Source organism: Hipposideros armiger, unplaced genomic scaffold (assembly GCF_001890085.2).
Source record: "Hipposideros armiger isolate ML-2016 unplaced genomic scaffold, ASM189008v1 scaffold_711, whole genome shotgun sequence".
Taxonomy (NCBI): Eukaryota; Metazoa; Chordata; class Mammalia; order Chiroptera; family Hipposideridae; genus Hipposideros; species Hipposideros armiger.
Genome location: NW_017732061.1, coordinates 264,464 through 283,307, shown reverse-complemented (window position 1 = coordinate 283,307; position 18,844 = coordinate 264,464). Strand labels below are relative to the sequence as shown.

The following is an 18,844-nucleotide window of genomic DNA, read 5'->3' as shown; positions in this document are numbered from 1 at the left end:
GAATGTGATCACAAGCCCAGGAATGCTGATAATCACAGAAACTGGAAGTGGCAACTAATGAGCTCTCCCCTAGGACATCCGGAGGGAGCACAGCCTTTCCAACACCTTCATTTCAGCCCAGTGATACTGATTTTGGACGTTGGTCCTCCAGAACTGTGAGAGAAGATATTTCTGTTGTTTTAAGCCACCCCAGTTTGTGATAATTTGTTTGTGCAGCTGCAGGAAACTAATACAAGTTCCGTCTCATTTTAATCACATGGGAAGACTGGTGTTAACTACAACTGCAATTAAGATACAGAACTTCTGTCACAGCCAAGATGTCCCTTGTGATAAACCTTTATAGTTTTGCCTTTAAGGGCCTCTTTATGTTTCTGATATGTATGTAATGTCCAGGGGTTTTATTTCTATTTAGTAAGAGAAGGATAGAAATGTAATTTTAAATTTAAATGTAAATGAACATGAAAGTCTGCATTTTCCTGGAAGTGGAAGTGTCCAGAGGTCGATTTTAACAAAATGTGCTGCCGGTTTTCCTCCCAAAGAACATGCTCTTCACATGTGAGTTCATTTGTATATGCCTAGTTATATCTGTTGTGGGTTCTGCTCTTACCCAAGGGCAGGTATCTAGCTTCCAAAACTACTCATGTATCTTAATGGTCTGGACTACTAAAGACAAGTGTGCTCTGCATTTTGTTTTAAATTTAATACTCATTCAAAGATAGAAAAAACAATGGGTTAACAAAACTGTTCCTCTTCAAAATAAAGCTTTGAAAAGGAGAGGATGTACATTTGCTCCAAATCACAACTTGGAAATTAAAAAAGAAAAAAAGATGAGATTTATTTTTTCAAATTTATTTATTTTTTCAAAATAAAGGTCATCAAGTGCAGCACTCTTACAGGAAATTTGGAACAGATTTTTAAAAATACAAAAATAATAATCCCGGTGCTGCAGTCTCACCTCTCTGAGTTACTTACTGATGTATTTTATTCAGTTATTTCTGTGTGGTGAGCCTCAGTTGAGGAAAGGAACCCCACTTATGGAGTTGGCAAATGTCATTTATCCACAGTGTACATTTCTGGATACTCTGTACTCCTGTTCCCCATCTCCTGTTCCCCAATTCCCTCACCCCCTTTAGGATCTGCCTCAGGCATTTTAATCAAAACAGTGGTTTAAACGTCCTCTCTAGAACACTGTTCTTCCAAATGTAGACGGAAAAAGGGCCACATATTAACCTGACAAGCTCAGAAGACTGAAAATAACCACATAAGATGGCGTGAGCATAAAAAAAAAAATTCATAACTCAGTGGGCTATGGCAGGAAGTCACATCTTTAGTTTCCTTCATAAAGTTAATCTGTGCCTTTCAGTGGGCCTGCCTGTTGTCTGTTTGCACCTAAGATAACACCTTTGGAATGTCTGTAATCCTTTTTCCAGACCAGGTCAGGAAACTGCAAAAATCCCTCATTATTATGCTTGTCTCCTGATTAACATCTCTATGTGCTGTAAAAAGTGAACTGTTAGCTATCCGGCACCCACCTGTGTAAAAGAAGTATGTGTCTCTCCAATTTACTTTTATCCAATCCCAGAGACTTCCCCCGCTTTGCTTTCTCCCACCCCCTTGATCTAGCACCAATAGATTTCATGTAACATTCCTCCTTTGATTTGATGTATAAAAAAAGCTACAAACTGTCATTTCACGGAGCATTTTCTCAATCTTTTGACATTTTGCTTCCTGGCAATTGTTAGTTTGACTCAGATAAACTCCTGTACAAGCTTTCTTTCAGGCTGGATGTTTTTCTTCAACACAAACACCGCGCAATCAGGTAAGTCACCTGCCTGAGACTGAGCAGCTGATAGTCTTTCCCAGTGAATGGTCTCACCTCCTGCGAGTACTCAGGTTTAACTACTAACCAATTATATTTCTCCTCGCCCCCCCCCCATGCGGCCCTTCCCACCCTTCTTAGACATAGGAATAGATGATCAGCCCACGGTGGGCGTGCAGCGGAGGCACCAGACCGCAGAGGTGACCGGAGCGCGCAGGGCCATCGCTGGGGACCCCTCCCTCTCCAGCGCCAGAGACAAGTTGCTCTCTCAGCTCCGGAGCCGCTGAGCGGAGCCATCCCGGCAGCGCTCTCCTAGGCCGCCGGTAACATCATTCGCGAAGCTGATTCCCTGCTCTCTGCTCCTGGTTTGGAGAAGCGTTGGTGGGTTATACCGTTTGTCCACTGCTAGAAGGGGCTCCTCGCGGGCTCGGTACAGGGCCCATCTCAGAGGAGCGACAGGACGCACGGAGAAGGGAGAGTGAAGGCAGCGAGGGAAGGAGGAGCCTAACAACAGGTTACAGCGTGAAGTTCAGCCCCGCGCACTACTTGCTGCCTCTCCTGCCCGCGCTGGTCCTCAGCACCAGGTGAGTCCAGGAGCGTGCGGCACCTGATCCTAGGAGCCCGGCAGGTGAGAGGTTGGCCCCCCTTACCTGTGGGGGCCAAAGGCACACAGTTCAGCTATGTGCGTCACCATCCTTCCTTAGAGGGCTTCTGTGGTTAGGATCCTGGTCCACTGCTGCAGCCAAGTCCTCTTGGAGGAAGTCTGAGAACTGCTTCCTGTGTAGAAACAAAAAGGCTTTTTCTTCCCATAGACAACGTGCTTCAGTTCAGCCCTGACAGCGAGCACGCAGTCTGGGGGAAATAGACCAAAGAAGTGGATAGAAACTAGGCACAGGGAAGAAATTGTTGCCAGGAAAACGTCCCCGCAATGGCCTTCCAACGCAGGTGTCTGATTTTAGGGTATTGGGAGCCCAGGAAAGCAGGTAGGTTCTAGACTACCTGAAACTCTGTACAAAAAAAAAAAGTTCCTGAACCCCCGAAGCGACCTGTTTTAACTTTTGAGGAAGGCTGCATAGAGAGAGGCTTCATACATTTTTGTGTGATCTCTGATCTGGGCTAAACAAGGCCACTTATAGTTACAAAACACATTGAGTACTGATGTTCTCTCACTGACTCCAGATGGGACTTCTTAATTATATATATATATATAATATATAATTTTAAGTGTACAGCCCAATGAGTTTTGGCAACTCTGTAAATTAAGATACAGAATATTTAACATCACTCCAAAAATTCATGCAGTGTCCCATTTCAGGCAACACCCCAACAAAAGTAAAGACATGCCTATCACCACGGATTGTGTGTTCTTTAAATGTTTATAAATGGAATCGTGCACTATTTCCCCTTTCATATCCAGCTTCTTTCATTTAGTAAAAACTCTCAGAGTCATCCGTGTTTTTCGCTCCGTTTAGCGCTGAGTGGTATTCCATTGTATGAATAAACCACCATTCGTTTTATCCTTTTACTTGTTCGTGGACATTTGAATTGTTTCCAGTCATTGCCTTTTACAAAATAAAGTTGCCAAGTACATTTTTGTATAATATACATGATTGGAATTGCTGCATTATAAAATAAGCATAGTTTAACATGAAACACAGGCCACCTGTTTTTGAAAGTGTTTGCACCATTTTTTACTCTGACTAGCAAGGTATGATGGATCAAGCCGCTCCACATCCTTGACAATGCTTGGTATTTCAATATATTTTTTTTCCAATTACAGTTGATGGTCAATAATGTTTTATATTAGTTTCAGGTGTACAACATAGTTAGACATTTATATAATTAGTGAACGGATCCCCCTGATAAACCTAGTACCCAGCTGGAGCCATATATAGTTATTACAATTATTACTGACTGTATGTCCTATGCTGTACTTTACTTCCCCGTGTCTATTTTGGAAGTACCAATTTGTATTTCTTAATCCCTTCCCCTTTTTCACCCATCCCTTCAAACCTCCTCCCCTCTGGCAACCATCAGTTTGTTCTCTGTATTTATGAGTCTGTTTCTGTTTTGTTTGTGCATTTATTTTGTTCTTTAGATTCCACATATAAGTGAGATCATATGGTATTTGTCGTTTGATATCTGACTTCTTTCATTTAGCGTAATAAGCTCTAGGTCCATCCATGCTGTTGCAAGTGCTGAGATTTATTTTTCATTTCTTTTCTTTTTTGTTTTATGGCTGAGTAATACTCCGTTGTATATATATATACACCACAATTCTTTATTCAGTCATCTGTTGATGGGAAGTTAGGTTGCTTCCATTATTTGGAGATTCTAAATAGCTCTGCAGTGAATGTAGGGGTGCATATATCTTTTAAAATTAGTGTTTTGGATTTTTTTGGATAAATACCCAGAAGTGGAATTGCTAGGTCATAAGGTAGTTAGTTCTATTTTTAATCTTTGAGAAACCTCCAGACAGACTGTTTTCCATAGTGGCTGCACCAATTTGCAATCCCGCCAATAGTACATTAGGGTTCCCTTTTCTCCACTTCCTCACCAACGCTTGTTTTTTGTTGATTTATTTATGATGGCCATTCTTACAGGTGTGAGGTGATACTTATTGTGGTTTTAATTTGAATTTCTCTGATGATTACTGACATTAAGCATCTTTTCATGTGCCCATTGGCCATCTGTGTTTTCTTTGGAGAAATGTCTATTCAGGTCCTCTGTCCATTTTTTAATTGGATTATTTGTATGTTTGTTTGATTTTTTGGTGTTGAGTTTTATGCGTTTTTTGTAAATTTTAGATACTAAGCGCTTATAGAATGTATCATTGGCAAATATCTTCTCCCGTTCAGTAGGTTGTCTTTTTGTTTGTTGATGGTTTCCTTTGCTGTGCAAGTATTTCAGTCTTTTTGGGCCGGCCAAGTGGAGCGTTGGTTAAGAGCTGGCTTGGGGCCCAGTTTAGATCCTACATGCGGGCCAGTGACGCTGCACCCTCTACAGCTAAGATGTGAACAACAGCTCGACCTGGAGCTGGGCTGCCGGGAGTCACTGGCGACAGCATAGGCTGCAGTAGGGCTGGCTGGCAGTGGGCGTGCCTTTAGTGAGCTGCCATGAGCCGCTGTGAGCAGCTGAGCGGCTGTCCAATGGCTGGTGAGTGACTGCCTTACCCAGGAAGAGTGCAATGATAATACCAACATGGGCCAGTGAAGCGACATCCTCCACAACTAGACTAAAGAACAAAAGGACAGCAACTTGTCTGTTCCCCTTCCCCGATTCCCCAACGCTATTCCCCTCCCCCAATTCTCTAATAAAAATCTTAAAAAAAAAATCTTTTTATAATTAGCAACTCGAGTCTGGTTTGCCTTTAAATTTTATTATGTCCTTTGCAAAAAAATTTTTTTTTTCATTTTGGAGTCCAATATATCCTTTTTAATGGTTAGTGTTCTTTTTTCCTTATCTAACAAAATGCTTGCTTTATACAAGATCATAAAACTATTTTGTATATTCATTTGTAGAAACATTATTGTTTTAACTTTTATCTTTAGGTCTGTGTTTCAACTCAGACTAATTTTTTGTGTGTTTGGCATGAAATAGGAGTCATACTTTTTTATTGTTTTTTTTAAATTTTTTATTTTTCCATGTTGATAACCAAGAAATAATGTCAACATTATTTGCTAAAAATGATTATTTTTCTATTGGATTGCATTGAGGCCTATGTTGAAAAACATTGGACCATAATTGTGTTGGTCTATGCCTGAAATTATGGTTTTGTTTCATTGATCTATTATTTGTATATCCTTATGATAACCCTTCAGGTTATATATTTTAATATAGTTTTGTAGAAATTTTTGAAATTAGGTGGTGTAAATTCTAAAATTTATTATTCTTTCTCAAAATATTTTGGTTTTTGTAACTCCTTTGTATATCGACATAGTTTTTAGAATCAGTTTATTAGTGCCTAAAAAAAGTCTATTATAAATTGTTTCAGATAGCTTTGCATCTCCAGAAAAGCTTGGAGAGAACTGTCACCCTAACAATTATAAAACAATGAGCCTGGTATACCTTTCCATTTGTGTAGATCTTCTTTAATTTCTTTCTTCAATACTTTACAATGTTTAGTGTGTCAAGTTTGCACATTTTTGGTTAAATTTAATCCAAACCATTTGATCTACTTTGATACAATTGCAAATGACATGTTTTATAATTTTTTCCAATTTGTTGCCAATTTATAAAATTATGCTAAAAATTTTAATATTTCCTTTGTATACTTCAACCTTACTACATTTGCATATTATTTCTACATTTTTGTTATTGAATTGTTAAAAATGTCTATATCCACAACCATTTTGTCTGGGAGTAAATATAGTTGTTTGTTTTCTTTTTCAATTATTATGGAGTTTTTGTTTGTTTGTTTGTTTTTTCTTGCGTTAGTTCACTGACCAGGATCACTAGTACAATGCTGCATAGAAGGGAGGAACATAGATGCTCTTTCCTTTTGCACCATCTCAGAGGAAAATCATTTAATATTTTACCATTAAGTATCTCTTCATTTTACCAGTAAATATGCCTTAGCTATAAATCCCCTTCACCAGATTGACATTGTTTCTTTCCTGGTTTTGCTGAGTGTTTTTAATGAATGGGCATTAAATTTTGTCATTTATTGCATCCATTCTGATAATCACATGCCATTTGATATTTATACTGCTATTGCGATGAATTATATAAATTCATATTTGAGTACTGAAACAGCCTTTTAATCCTTGGATTAACTCAATTTGCTCATAATACCTTGTCATTTTCTTTTTTTTTTAAAGATTTTTTTATTGGGGAATTGGAGGGATGGGAACAGCGCTGGGGAATTAGGGGAAGGGGAACAGACAAGTTGCTGTCGTTTTGTTCTTCAGTCTAGTTGTGGAGGACGTTGCTTCACTGGCCCAAGTTGGCACCATCATTGCACTCTTCCCGTGCGAGGCCGATCAGTCGCCGGCTTCTGGATGGCCGCTCACGCTGGCTGCTGGCTACACACGGTAGCCTATGGCAACCCACTGCCACAGGGGCTGCAGCCTATGCCGTCGCCAGCGACTCACAGCAGCCCAGCTCCAGGTTGAGATGTGTTTCAGCATCTTAGCTGTGGAGGGCAGTGTCACTGGCCCTCATATGTGGGATCCGAACCGGAACCCTGTGGCATCCCAAGCCAGTTCTTAACCATCACGCCACTAGGCCGGCCCACCTTGTCATTTTCTGTATTGCTAAACTTTATTTTTAATGTCCTGTTGACAATTTTTGTGTTATGTTCATGAGTGGTATTGGTTTTCTTTCATTGTAATATTCCTTTCAGGTTTTTGTTTCAGTGTTCTATTGTTCTTAGAAAATGCTTTGAAAAGTGATATGTTCTTTTCTATTTTCTGAAAGAATATTTGTATGATTAGTATTATTTCATTATTAAATGCTTGATAGGATATAACAGTGAACCAATTTAGGCATAGTGTTTGAAAAAAAGACTTTTACAAAAATTAACTTTTTAATAGACATAAATATAGATTTTTAAAATGTTTTATTGTATTCACTTTAATAAGTTGTGCTCATCCAAGAAGACTATACATTACAACTTATTGATTTTTGTATCATAAAGCTGTTATAATATTTCATTTTAAAATTATAATATTTTTAGAAACACTGTCCATATTCTCATTCATAATTTTAATTTTTTTGATCAATCTTACTAGGGCTTTTTAACTTTATTGTTTTTTTCTCCAAAGCTGTTATTGGCTATGTTCATTTTCCTTCTTGTTTGTTGTTTTTTAATTCATTTACTCCCCTTTTGTTTTTATTTTCTCTCTTCTACATACTCTGGGTTTTGGTTTCATATGCTCTTTATTTTCTAGCTTTTTAAAATTTTTATTAAGATTTTATTGGGGTATTGGGGAAGGGGAACAGCCAAGTTGTTGTCCTTCAGTCTTAGTTGTGGAAGGCACAGCTAACTCAGCTCCCAAGTCCAGTTGTCATCTGGCTGCCCACTCAGCTCAAGGTGCCTTGTTCAATCTTAGTTGTGGGTAGCCGTCGCTCACCATCCCATGCAGAGTCGAACCAGCAACCTTGTTGTTAGGAGCACGTGCTCTCACCAGCTGAGCCATCCTACCACCTATTGGCAGCTCAGCTCGGGTGCAGCTCACTGGCCCATCTGGGAATCGAACCGGCGACACTGTTGCTCAGAGTTTGTACTCTTAACCAACTGAGCCACTCGGCTGGCCTATATTCTATCTTAAGGTGGAATCTTTTAAATTGTTTTCTAAGTATTAAACTAAAGTATAAATTTTGCTTTAACTTTCCTTCATAAATTTTGTTGTTTTGTTATTATTTTAATTCAGATAGAAATATTGCATTGTTTTTCTTGTGGTTTCTTCTTTGATCCATGATTATTTAGAAGCATTCTTAATTTCCAATCATTTTGAAATTTTCTGATATATTTCTGTTACTGATTTCTATTTAAATTCATTTTTTCCCCCAGAGAATATACTCTCTATGGTTTGAATCATGTAAAATGTATTGAGATATATTTTGTTGTCTAGCATATGATCTATCCTGGTGAATAGTCCATGTGTACCTGAAAAGAATATGTGTACGTATTTCTGTGTTTGCATTTGGTGTGTTAAGTATTCCATGAATGTAATTATAGTAATTTCTGTGATAGTATTATTTAAAGTTTCCATAGTTTTATAAAAATCCCCAACTATGGATAGAAGACTTATTAGTGTCAATTTTTTTCTTCATGGTTTTTGAAGTTTTTATGGAAGACCTTGCTCTTATGGAGGGGTAAGCATTCTTAAGTTTATCTTCTTCATTAATTGACAACTTTATCATTATGAAACTTCCCTTATTATCGCTGGTAATATTCCCTTTTTTGAAGTTTACTTCTTGTGACATTAATATAGCCTGCCAGCTTGCTTCTTTTTCTTCAAATCAATAACACTGTATTTTCTGTTTCTTTTACCAATAATATTAAGACAGAGGCAATGCTTCCCTTTGGAGAGTTACCTACTATGTATTTATTCCAATCATCTCTAGGTATTAAACAGAAAGAAAACAAGTTGCATAATGCACTTTTAACTCAGCACTTATCCCTTAGACTTGGTGAGTAGGGGCACTGAGGTAGGATGGAGAGGTACTTAACCAGTACCTCAGGGATCTAAAAGTCAGAAGGCAGGGGCTGGCATCAGCCCTTTGAAATTGTTTCAAAGGTTTTGTAGGTATGTTTTTTTCTAGATAGGACATCTGAACTTTCTCTAGAGAATTTTGACTTCTCTTGCTGAGAAAGGGTTATAAATCTGACTCATGTGGATAGTTTCGTTCAATCAGAAGATATAACTCTAGCCACTTTGCACCTAGTGTTACTAAAAATTATTTTGCACTAATGCCTTAACAATGCTCTGTCATTGACATTTTTGCGGCTATAGTTTATGCCTCAGCAATTTTTAGAGCAGCCATTAGCGTTTTGTTTTTTTTCTGTTATGAAAATTTTAAAACAAATTTGAGCAAGGGACATTTTACAAGTCCGTAATTATCTCATGCTAACAGATACACATTAAAAATAAACTAAATTCGAGAGATACCATAATCATTACATAGGGAACGATTTCGACCAAAGACAATCCGGTCCCTGCCAGATTCCCTCCTATTTGTTGTTTTTCATAAGTGTATATCAGAGTATGCAGTGTGTACTCATATGCATCTTTGGATTGGGGAGCCTCAATGAAGCACAGTATCAAGAGAACCCCTGCTATGGATGTGAAGTCAGACAGCTTGAATTTGTTATCTCCTGTACTTTGTGGCGAGATCATATTCCCTCTCCAGGACCCAGTTTCCACATCTCTGGGATTGGCTCTAACATCAGTCCACTCTTTGCTTCTCCTCCTCTTCCTCGCCTTTCTCTCTCTTCTTTCTCAGTGGTCCCTCTTCCTCCTCTTTCTCTACCTCCTATTCCTGCTGCTGTTCTCCCTTTCCTTTAAGAGTTCTTGTATGCATGTAGCTAATAAGCAGGCCAGTTAGTGTGCATAATAGTTAATAATAAAGAACAGTTTACAAGAACTGTTGCAGTGGGAATGGCAAGTGCATTTTCCTGCTGGTGAAAACTGCTTAGCTCACCAGTAGTCACCAAACAGGAGGATTTCTAGCTAAAGACTTTTAACCTAAGGCCTCTGTAAAGCAGTATCCATGATTACCTAGTGTTGAATTCTTTTCAAATTTGGAGAATGTGAGGTTGAGGTCCTTGATTCAAAAACATTATATTACTCAATATCTGATATTTTTCTGGTAATAACTATGTATAGTGCCAATTGGGTACCAGATTAGTCAGGGGGACCACTTCTTAAATTATATAAAGTTCTAACAACTATGCTGTACACCTGACATTAATATAAAATAATATTAAATGTCCAACATATTAATTTTTAAAAATGTTTGCTATATTTCATTTGGTAGGTTGAAAGTTTAGCCTTGTTTTAAAGAAATGTGTTAACTGCAATAAGAAAAATTATAGTCCTTATATAATAATAATATAACTACAGGGATAAAAGCTCTTAATTTATGAAATTTTACATAATTTTCTGGTTTTCCCCATTCCCACTTTTTCCATAGCAACTTTAGTAGCTGAAGCACTATTGCACTCATTTGTCCATAATTTTCTCCATAGTGAACATGCATTAGGGGCCCCCATTAGATTTTCTTTGTTGTCCTGCAGGAAAGCTCACTATTCAGCCTTTAGCAAAAGCCAAGCATTTTCTTTTTTAAACTGGCAAATTCCACAGAGATAAAGAAAGCTATTTGACCTTGACAATTGGCTCTTCCACACAGGAGATAGCAGGTAAACTCAGTAAAATGCAGTTTAATGACATGAGTAACATAACCAATAGAGAAACTCATTTAAGGTATGTACAAATAACTGCATACCTCAAAGAAAGTAAACAGGAGTCAGTTTAATTGACACAGCATAGAAGGACTGTACTTTTTAAATAAATTCATTCTGTAGAACTATTACATTGCTGTCACAAGGCAACCAATAATTGATTTTAGAAGGAAAGAATTTACATATTAAAAGAAATAGTAACATGAAGTGTTCTTTAGTTCTTGATGAAAAATGACCCGTGGGGTGCTTGAGAAGGCTTGTGTTTTATTCTAGTAAACCTTTTTATTCCTTTAAGCTGTGATTCTACTTTTGGTTCCTTTGAATTAAGTTTCAAATGACTTGGTAAGGGGAGAGACATCACAGGGAAGGAGTGAAATTCTACCAACTTTTGGTGATTTTTTTGCATCAAGCATATATGAGTACTGCAAGCAGATAGTTGGATAGAATCCTCCCAATTGAGTCAATTTATTAGTCTGTCCTGGGCTTCTGATCTTTAGCAGTCATACCACATGTTTATTTGTATTATATTGTAAGGAAATGTTACAAATTAGTGATGCCCCAGACTTCTCTTTTTCTGGCTCTTAATCTAATCTTAGTATCCAGCAAGTAAATTCTGACGTTGGAACCAGTTCCAGTTTAATGTCTCTGAAATACTCTCTAGGAAATTTGAGCTTGTTATCTCTTTCTGTTCAGAAAGCAAGGCTCCAACACCCACTTCAGATGCCTCTCTATACATTCATTATTTTTGATAAGTTTTATACCATTCTGAAGAGTCATAGAAATGTATTTTTCCCATATTTAAAAAATATTAATATGCCTGTAAAGCTTTTTGTTTTGTTTTGTTTACTTTCCTGGAAAAGAATGTTTAAAATACTCCTAGGACTATATATTGTCTCTTTGCCTCTTATCTGTCATCTCTGACTACTGAAATGCGGGAAATATTGTTTTGTATTGTTTTAAGAAAAAAATAGAAGCAAATTAGGTTTCACATAATAACTTGCTTTGAGTAGCTAGTAGCTAGTCCAGCATTTTGTTTTGTTTTTGTCTTTTTTTTTTTTTTTTTTTTTTTGCTGAGCCATCCTGCTACCTATTGGCAGCTTAGTGGCTGCTCAGCTCGGGCTGGCCTCGAACCGCTGTTGCTCAGAGCTCAAACTCTTGAGCGAGCTCTTAACCAACTGAGCCATTCGGCCGGCCCTGTTTTTGTCTTTTAATGGATGAAAATATCAGGTTTTAATAAGTGGTTTTTAATTTTCCTGGAAAAGTCTGACAGAAGAATGTGCAGTGGGAGAAAGCCATAGACAGCGGTTCTCAACCTGTAGGTTGTGACCCTTTTGGGGGTTGAACGACCCTTTCACAGGGGTCGCCTAAGATCATTGTAAAACAAAAAGATATTTACATTACGATTCATAACAGTAGCAAAATTACATTATAGAGTAGCAACGAAAATAATTTTATGGTTGGGGGTCACCACAACATGAAGAATTGTATTAAGGGGTCGCGGCATTAGGAAGGTTAAGAACTGCTGCTATAGAAAAACCTTGCTCTCCCTGATGTCATCGATGACATCATGTCATCATCAGTTTCCCTGTCTTTAAGTTGTGTCAAATATCGTATCGTGATATTGTGAAATATATTATCTTATGACAGAAAATATGGACTTTGACATGGCTGCTAATATGTTTTATGAACTTAATTCTCAAACCTAACTCTTTATCACATGTCTATGTCAAATTGTTGAGTGTTTTTCCATTTGTCTGAAAGAAACAAATATCAGATACATGTATCCAATCATGTGATCTAAAGTTATAAATATAGCTTCAGATAATGTTAATTGTATCTATAAGCAAATCTCAGATATGTGAGGTAAGTGGAAGCTCCTCAATTAGGCAGAAAGTCTTTGAGGGAGGGGTCTAAGTCTTGGGATTCTTAAATGCCCTGTGTGGATCATTTTCAAGAGTCTGGCACGTATGCATATATATGTTTGAAAAAACAATTAGCTTTTCCATATTCTCAGGTTACCACAAAACACCGTCCCTACTTCTAGGATGCTGTGTCTTTTGGCGTTTATATAATACATCGGGAAAAGGTGACAAGTGCAATAAATAGAGTGCTTTAGACCTATGATTGTACTTTTGACAACAAGAAGCTCATTCAGCTTTTCAGGTGTACTTCTAGTTTTAACCTTATGTACATAATTATGAGAGTTTTCAAACAAATTTTATACAGTAGATCTATTCCAGACTTCTGACCTTAAGAAGTAAACAGACACACTTTTATAGTCCTCTGCCTATTGATAAGTACTGCTCCTAAGAATCACTTCATTTATCTTCACCATATTCTAGCTAATCTTCCTATTTATCTCTATTTCTTTCTCTGTCTCACACACACACACACACACACACACACACACACACACACTCATTCACACTCAAGTTCAGACTATTCTACCCTATTTTCTTCATATAATACAGGATTGCGAGTAACTTGGTTTGTGAGTGTTCCAAAGATGAGCAAACATTTCTAATACATTTTAACTTGGTAAACGAGCGATGTCTTGCAATACGAGTAGTTTGTTTCTGGAACGAATTATGCTCGCAAATCAAGGTATTACTGTAATTTTAACCTGAATCTTTCCTACTCTTCTCTACTCAATTTATATTTCATCTTTCTTTTAAGTCAGATCATCATATTATATTTAAGAAGTCTTTCCCTGACCAGCTTTCAGTCAGTATCAGTTGTAGAGTGAATTTGTCATATCCCTGCCTTCTATTTATTCTTATATTTGGTCTTCAGTTTAAGAAATACAATTCTAGTCTGTACTATATGTTCCAGTGAACTATACTTTATATGATTTAGCCTCCTCAAATATAGGACTCTAGGCAATTAGTTCTTTCTTTTAAAAGAAAGATTTTGTTTCCGGAATACTAAGTTATTTATACTCACTTGAAATGTTTTTGAAAACACAGAAAAGAACAAAGACAAAAATGGAAACCGCTTGTTAATCCAGTTGACTTGAACACTATTGCCATTTTGCTTGAACCCATTCATAATGGGATCAATATATATTAAATGTTTAATAATGATTTGTGATTGGATCAGTTCACTTAACCTGTAAATGCTGTTGGCCTCAAAAATAACAGCCATTTATTTCACCAGCAGAATGAGTTTGTCTATACTACAGCAGTTCTCAGCCTGTGGGTCGCGACCCCTTTGGGGGTCGAACGACCCTTTCACAGGGGTCGCCTAAGACCATTGGAAAACAAACAGATATTTACATTACGATTCATAACAGTAGCAAAATTACAGTTATAGAGTATCAATGAAAATAATTTTATGGTTGGGGGTCACCACAACATGAGGAACTGTATTAAGGGGTCGTGGCATTAGGAAAGTTGAGAACCGCTGGTCTATAGCATAGAATTGTAATTAGGAACAAGCAAGCTATGATGAACTGTAGGCAAGCCCAAAAAGACAAAGGGAAGGTTAGATTTTATGAGGTTTTAGGAAGGAACTGGGAAGGGTTGTTTTGAACAAATATTCGTTGGAGAACAAGAGTTTGAGGTTGTGGAGGTTTTTCAATGGCTCCAGGCAGTAGTTGGTGCTTTGTTGCTGGAGAGGGAGGGCTCTTCCTTCCTTGTCTTAAAAGTATGGGGGCCGACTGACTGGTGCGTTGGTTAAGAGCTGGCTTGGGACACCAGCTCTGAGCAGCAGGACTGTAGGTTCGGATCCTACATGGGCCAGTGACACTGCGCCCTCTGCAGCTAAGATGGTGAACAACAGCTCAACCTGGAGCTGGGCTGCTGTGAGTTGCCGGTGATGGCATAGGCTGCAGTGGGGCTGCAGTGGGCTGCCGTGAGCTACCGGGAGTGGCTGGCAGCCGGTGTGAGCTGCCAAGAGCCGCCGTGAGCAGCCGTCCTATGTGGCGACCGATCTGCCTCACCCAGGAAGAGTGCGATGATAATACCAACATGGGCCAGTGAAGCAACATCCTCCACAACTAGACTGAAAAACAAAATGGCAGCAACTTGTCTGTTCCCCTTCCCTGATTCCCCAACGCTGTTCCCCTCTCCCAATTCCCCAATAAAATTTAAAAAAAAAAAGAAAAAAAAAGTAGGAGCTAAAATTCCTATATGAAAAATGTCCTCCTTGTTGAAATAATTCTTCCTTCTTCCTACTGGTTATGTAGGCTGTAACTGCGTGATATGTGAATGAGAGCTCCCCCTCTAGGGCTTCCTGATTCCATTTAAAATGAGGTTTTTTTATTTTATTTTTTTCACAATGCCTTGATATAAATCATGCTCTGAATTTGGAGTAATTCTAAAAATTGTTCTGTTAGTTTCTAAATTGTATAGTTCACACTGAACAATCCATTACAATGCAGATTTTGGCAATATTATTTAACCTAACATGTTAGCACATTTGCTTATTTAGTTGCAATTAAGGACCCTGGCAATTAGATGAGTCAAGTACATGAGTCAAAGGATATAACTTATTACAATCATGTTAGATCCTGGAAGTACTTCAGGAGTTTAGTTGACCAGTTACATCATTTTCTGCCAAGTGATAGAGAATTTTAATTGCTACATTTTTTTATAGGAAAAATAATATAATAAAGACTATTTCAAAATAAAACAGTTTTTAGAGGCTGCACATTGTAATTCAAATCACTAACTGCTGGCCTCTTACACTGACCCCACGATGTAATACAATAAGCCTGAATTACAGGGATGGCCCAACTTGAAGGATGGTATGGCGTCCTGTTGAGAACTCAAGCTTTGTTGAAATAGGCTGGCAGCAGAGCTTCCCTATATAGACAAGACCTCTTTTATAGAAAGATTTGACCCTATGCACTATGTGATGACTTCCAGTTAAAAGTTTAATTTGTTTTTTTGTTTCAATTCAGAGGTTGAATCATTTATATAGACTAAGTAACTAAAGAAGAAATGATAATGTTTTTCCTGAGATCCACTATACACAATAGTAATGGCACCATTATTGAACAGAAAATAGCATGGTTTATACTTTATTCCACCAACTTTTTCATGTTCATTAATTTAGCATCCAGAGACACTTTCAACTGACACCAGAGTTCTAAAGTTAAATCAATCCACCACTTAATTATGAACTATTGAAAAGCAATTTTTGAGATTCAAGTGATAAGCAGCAACAGGCTAGGCTTGTGAAAAGAATATGAAAGCTCTGGCCTCCGTTATTTAGTATAAATATATGCTTTGTTAATTTGCAGAACGGAAAAGTAAGCATTTCATCCTTTTATGTTGTTTCAATGTTATGGTCACATAGATTATTCAGTTTTAAGCATTTGGATCTAAATAAACTACAGTTTACAAAGCTTATGGAATCAGTTTATAAGTCATGGGACAGGGACAATTAAGGAGACCTTGAAAAAGACCCCAGAATGTTCTCCTTGTCTCTGCTAAACTGGAAAAATCCATCTCTTAGCTTTCAAGATTTTTATGTGAAGCCACCAGTGAATAATAATCTCTGTTTCAGGAAAAGAGTCCAAAAGTCTTGTTAAATCAAACTCACCCTTGATTTGAAAGAGGCAATTATGATGATGTCATTTCCTAAGTTCTTAAATAAATGTTGAATTTGAAGGAACCATAAAAATTAATGAGCTCATACAGATTAAGGGCAGCTGCAATTACCAGCAAGGACATCCCCTCCCATTCTTCACCACCTAGACAATGCTCCTTCTCCACAGAGTAATTCAAAAAGTGTTTTTATTTCTTTGTACTTGACCTAGTCCTTAAAATTATATACTTTATAATATTATTTCAGATGACTTCTGTAGTAGATGAAAAAACAAAGGCATAGATACTATATATACTAGGTGATAGATAGATGGGTAGATAGGTAAGATTGCTAGATGTAGTTAATAAAATTGTGTTTAAAAATTATGGGGCCCTACAAAGACAAAATCTTTCAAAATATATAATCCCAACTCTCATGCAACTAAAATGGTTATTATCTTATTGATAAACTTTAGAATCACTCCTTAAAATATGATGCAATACGTATAATCTAGGCTTAAAAATTTTAAATCCAGAGTTATTTTAATGTAAGTTTAGTGAATATTACAATAGTATCTTAAGTTTTAGTTCGGCTTTTCCTTTTTTCTTTTTTTCTTAGTTTCAGGTGTACAAAATAACACAGTGATTAGACATTTACACACCTCACAAAGTGATAACCCCCCAAGTCTACTACCCATCTGACATCGTACATAGATATTACAATACCATTGACTCTGTTCCCTATACTGTACTTTATATTTTGAGACATATATATATATATATATATATATATATATATATAAATTATAGTTGATCTTAAGTACTATTTTATATTAGTTTCAGGTGTACAGCACAGTGGTTAGGCATTTATATAATTTATAAAGTGATCTCCCGATAAACCTAGTACTCATCTGACACTATATATAGTTTTTACAATATTATTGACTGTATTTCCCATACTGTATTTCACATCCCTGTGACTATTCTGTAACTGCCAATTTGTACTTCCTGATGCCTTCACCTTTTTTACCCATCCCCCCTAGTTTTTCCTTTTTTGATTTTCAAGCACTCATACACACACACACACATATACACACATTGGTCTGTTGCCCTATTGTTTCACTTTTATTTACCCTTATGATTTTTGTGTTTTATTTTTCTTTTCAATTACTCAGATTTCAGTTAACATACAAATGAAATAAATACACACATACATACACACATACATGCATGCATATTTATATTTTGGAAAAAATAGCAATACAAAATAAGGATCATAAAAAGGAGACAGAAAAATATTCTTGAAGGCTTAGTGATTAAATATTAAATTGGTTTCTGAAATTTTTGTAGACAGAAATATTCAGTAGGCTAATATAATCATTTGGTATAATTATCAACTGAAGCATATCAATTTCTACAGAGAAAAGATGTGTTTCATGGCATTAAATTGTAAAACATTTATTTTGTAGGTCTGCCTGTAGTCAGTGTTGAGCATCATGTTGGGTAATGTCATCAGGAAAGCGTTCAAGTATGGGAGTGACTATTTCTTTGGATGACCTTGGATAATATAGACCATTGGAAGTCTGATCAACAAAACTTCTAAACTTCCCTTTAGACATTCCCACCACATAAATCTTTATTACATAAAAACTGACCTTGGCTTTTCAATTTGTTTGTGCTAAGCTCTACGAAATAATTCAATGTGTTGACTTTTTCAGTGCTACCAGTTTGGATACAATCAAATTGTTGGCCTTAGAATGATGTAGTGAACAAATGCTATTGACAAATTAAATACAAATTTACTTTCTAAAATAAAAACATTGATTATTTCTGGGAAAGACCCTTGCATATATATATGTAAAAATCTTTTTATCACAATTTTAAATTGAGTGTTTTACTTATTTTTTTGGATGGTGTTTTTAAAACATGTGTAAACTCTTATAGTGGATTGGTCCCAAGATAGCTATTTAATTAGGGATATGTTTTGTTTAAATCAAGCATGTATGTATTGAAATTATAAATATATTTATATTGATAAGAAAAGGGTGGGTATTAAAAATAGAGATCATTTTTTTTTCCTTAAGGACGGCTTCTCTCCTAATTGAGTCAGCATATTTTCCAAGGCAAAAACTCAGCAAATAAGTTTCTTCCTTATATAGATAGAATCAACCTCACTTTTGAGTTTACACTTTGAAACTTTATTTTGCAGCCTAGTTTCATTTTAAATAAGCCAAGCTGTGCTAGATAAAATATGTTGAGCTACCTATGCATTTGTTTTCCTCGAGTAATTATTTGTACTTATCACCAATATGCTAATATAGTTTTTGTTGTTTATTTCTTTACAATTCTTCCATAAAATATAGCAAATGGTCTTCCACATTCCCATTATGCTTTAAAATTTATTAAAATTTTTATATATTCTTATAGAAGAATTGGTCAAGGATATGAATAGACAAGTCATAGAAGACTATAATAAAAAGGAATTATTTCAAAGTATTGTTAAGCCTCCTGATAATGCATGAAGTACAAATAAAGGCAATAGTACTTCTCTTCTCATATAAAAAAACTTGCAAGTTAAAAAAAAAA

The 18,844-nt window shown here is 36.5% G+C and overlaps 1 pseudogene; it reads left to right on the top strand.

Moving 5' to 3' along the window:
- The first annotated feature begins 1,911 nt into the window (after positions 1-1,911).
- LOC109373353 (zinc finger protein 133 pseudogene) overlaps positions 1,912-18,844 on the top strand; it is a 45,275-nt pseudogene continuing 28,342 nt past the window's right edge.